Source organism: Arachis hypogaea, chromosome 12, assembly GCF_003086295.3.
Source record: "Arachis hypogaea cultivar Tifrunner chromosome 12, arahy.Tifrunner.gnm2.J5K5, whole genome shotgun sequence".
Lineage (NCBI taxonomy): Eukaryota > Viridiplantae > Streptophyta > Magnoliopsida > Fabales > Fabaceae > Arachis > Arachis hypogaea.
The window spans coordinates 112,014,484-112,017,621 of NC_092047.1; the positions used below are offsets into that span (position 1 = coordinate 112,014,484).

General features: G+C 37.5%; 1 long non-coding RNA gene across 1 annotated transcript; it reads left to right on the top strand.

Annotated features, from left to right (window-relative positions):
* Positions 1 to 6: 6 nt before the first annotated feature.
* LOC112728312 (uncharacterized) lies at positions 7 to 2,372 on the top strand. The gene is made up of 3 exons (XR_003166210.3): positions 7 to 217; positions 360 to 1,040; positions 1,470 to 2,372. It is a non-coding gene; the product is annotated as an uncharacterized lncRNA (long non-coding RNA).
* The last annotated feature ends 766 nt before the right edge of the window (positions 2,373 to 3,138 follow it).

A 3,138-nucleotide genomic window follows, 5' to 3' on the forward strand; every position in this document is an offset into this window, starting at 1 on the left:
AACAAAGAGATTAGCCTGAATGCCATTGCTTTTCTTCGGTTCTGCGCAACCAAACTAGCAGAAGGAGACTTTGGTTCATCGTCAAGAAATAAGGATAAGGAAGTCTCTAGAAAGGCTTCCCCGCGTTCACCTCAAACAGGAAAAGAGGGGAAACAAGACAATGGAGAGGTGACTCAAAAGGAGGATCATCTCTATTTTTGGTTTCCTCTATTGGCTGGTGAGGATGCTGTATTAACCCTTCTTGCAAAATTATGTTATCAATATTCTTAAGTTGCTCAAATGATTATTATCATCTTCTTTCATGTTTTAAGAAGCTTGGCTTTTGTTAGAAGTACTTATTCTTGGTCAACATTGTGCAGGATTATCTGAGCTTAGTTTTGATCCAAGCCTGAGATTAGGAAGAGCGCCTTAGAAATCCTATTTGAATCCTTGCGCAATCATGGTCATCTTTTTTCACTACCTTTATGGGAAAGAGTATTTGAGTCAGTCCTCTTTCCCATATTTGATTTTGTACGACATACTATAGATCCTTCTGGGAGTAGTTCCCCTGTCAATAATGAAGTAGAGATTGTTGGTGATCTTGAGCACGATGCTTGGCTTTATGAGACATGCACATTGGCCCTCCAATTGGTTGTAGATCTTTTTATCAACTTTTACGACACTGTCAATCCACTTTTAAGAAAGGTCCTGATGCTACTGGTAAGCTTTATACAGCGCCCTCATCAAAACCTTGCTGGCATCGGTATTGCTGCATTTGTACGTTTGATGAGTAATGCTGGGGAGCTATTTTCTGATGAAAAGTGGTTCGAAGTGGTTTTGTCGTAAAAGAAGCAGCTATTGCAACTCTCCCTGACTTCTCATTCTTTGAAAATGAAGACTTTGTGAATAGAAATTATGAACATGCACCAACAGCTGAAGATGACGGAGATCTTCCTGACTCGGCGTCACCTGAAACTTTAGCAAACTTGAGGACTCGCCATCTTTTTGCGTATTTGTCTGATGCAAAAAGCCGAGCTGCTGTTGAGCTTTTGTTGATTCAGGTAAATTCCAATTCTCTTTCTTCAGACGTTCTTAAATGCCTTGCTCCAAAAATAGAGGAGACCAAGAGCTGTAGCTCAAGTAGCAGTTAGACTTTGACATTGTCCAGTTTGGGATCAAGTTTTAGACAACCTTTGTAATGGAAAGAAGGCACAGCAGTTTCTTTTAAAAATTATGAAATTTCAATTAGCACTTAGCAGTTTCTTGGAATTTTGGTCTTGATCTTTATTATTTACATGACGATTAGATTCTTAATATATTGGTTCTGCTAAAAATATGTAAATTTAGGAATATGACAAAATTGGGGGGATTGTTTCTTTACACTCAAACTTGCTCTGGTACACAGCAATGTGCACTGTTATGCATCCCTGAAATATTGATGCATGTGTTTTTTGAGGAATAATGTTTAACACTCTTCCTGAAATTGGCAGGCAGTGATGGAGATATATAACATGCATCGTTTCGCCTGTCAGCAAAACACATGCTAGTCCTGTTTGATGCATTGCATGAGGTGGCATTACATGCTCACAAGATTAACAGCGATACTACTTTACGTTCAAAGCTTCAAGAGTTTGGTTCCATGACCCAAATGCAAGACCCTCCATTATTACGACTTGAGAATGAGTCGTACCAAATATGCCTTACATTTTTACAGAACCTCATTATCGACAGGCCTTATAGTTATGAGGAGAGTGAGGTTGAATCTCATCTTGTTCGGCTATGCCAGGAGATCTTAGAGTTTTATATTGTAGTTGCAAGTTCTGGATTTACAACTCAGCCTTCTCGTGACAGACAGCCACATTGGTTAATTCCATTAGGGTCTGGGAAGCGGAGAGAACTGGCTACACGTTCACCTCTTGTCGTGGCTACGCTTGAGGCTATTTGTAGTTTAGGAGATGCTTCATTTGAGAAGAACCTGTCTAAATTTTTCCCTCTCCTTTCAAGCTTGGCAAGTTGCGAACATGGTACGCACGAAGTCCAGGTTGCTCTCTGTGATATGCTCAGTTTATCAGTTGGTCCTGTTCTGCTGAAGTCATGTTGAGTAGTTAAGGCTAACCCTGCATTTTGAGATGCAGGATATTTTTTGTTCATAATTTGTTCCGTCGTTTTCCATTACTTGTCAATAATATAGTTTGAAACTCTGTATGAAAAGTTAGTAATGATTGTGTTATAGCTTACGCTTTTCAAGTTCTGTATTTTAGAAGCTTAGCTTCTGCGGTCAGAATTAATTTGTATTACTAGAGGCTTAGTGTTGTACGCTTAACTTCTACTCATTTTTCAGAGGAATTAGTTTTGAAGCATTTATTCAACTCTGAATTAGTTTTTGCGATTAATTTGGTGGTTGTAAGTAAAATGTGAATATGATTGGAAACAGCTACATTCTATGAATATTTGTTTCTAATTATCTGGTGAAAAGTTAATGCACATAATAATTAAGACGAATGCTTTCTGTGTGTGAAAATGTAAACAGACATCTAGTTTCCATGCTGTTGCTGATGTCTTAATTTGTACCCTAATCACATTTTCCAGTGTTCCGCTACCTGTTTCCTTCACAAAAGCTGTCTTCATAAGTAATAATGCCAAACTTGAATTACAAATTACATAATTGGTTATGTATGTATTTGTATTTTATTAAATTTGAAATTCTTGATTTTCTTATTAACTATTCAAATGTTGTACAACACTTTTAAAGTTCAAGATTGTAATTACATTTTAGAAGAATATCCAAAACGCTTTTCAGCATGCAATTCCAGGATGTCATAGGCCTTCCCACATGTAAGTATGGAGCACAAGTTCGCTATTAAGAATGCTGTCTTCTTGTCCACAAAATCCAAGTACTGTTAACTTAGCCGAAAACTGCTTTGTCATTGATTCAGTTGAAGTCATTTGGATGCCACAGTAGAGAACAAAAATAATTTAGGACCGTGAAAGTGAAATTTTCCGCCGCCTTGTGTGCTTGAGTTTTCTAACTTTTCCCACCACTCACATAACATACAAAAACCTTAGCCAAATCCAAAGGTAATAATCACTAATCTGCTATGGTAGGTATAGATAGTTCAAGGAACAAAAATTTCAAGACATGCATGCTGATAAAATATG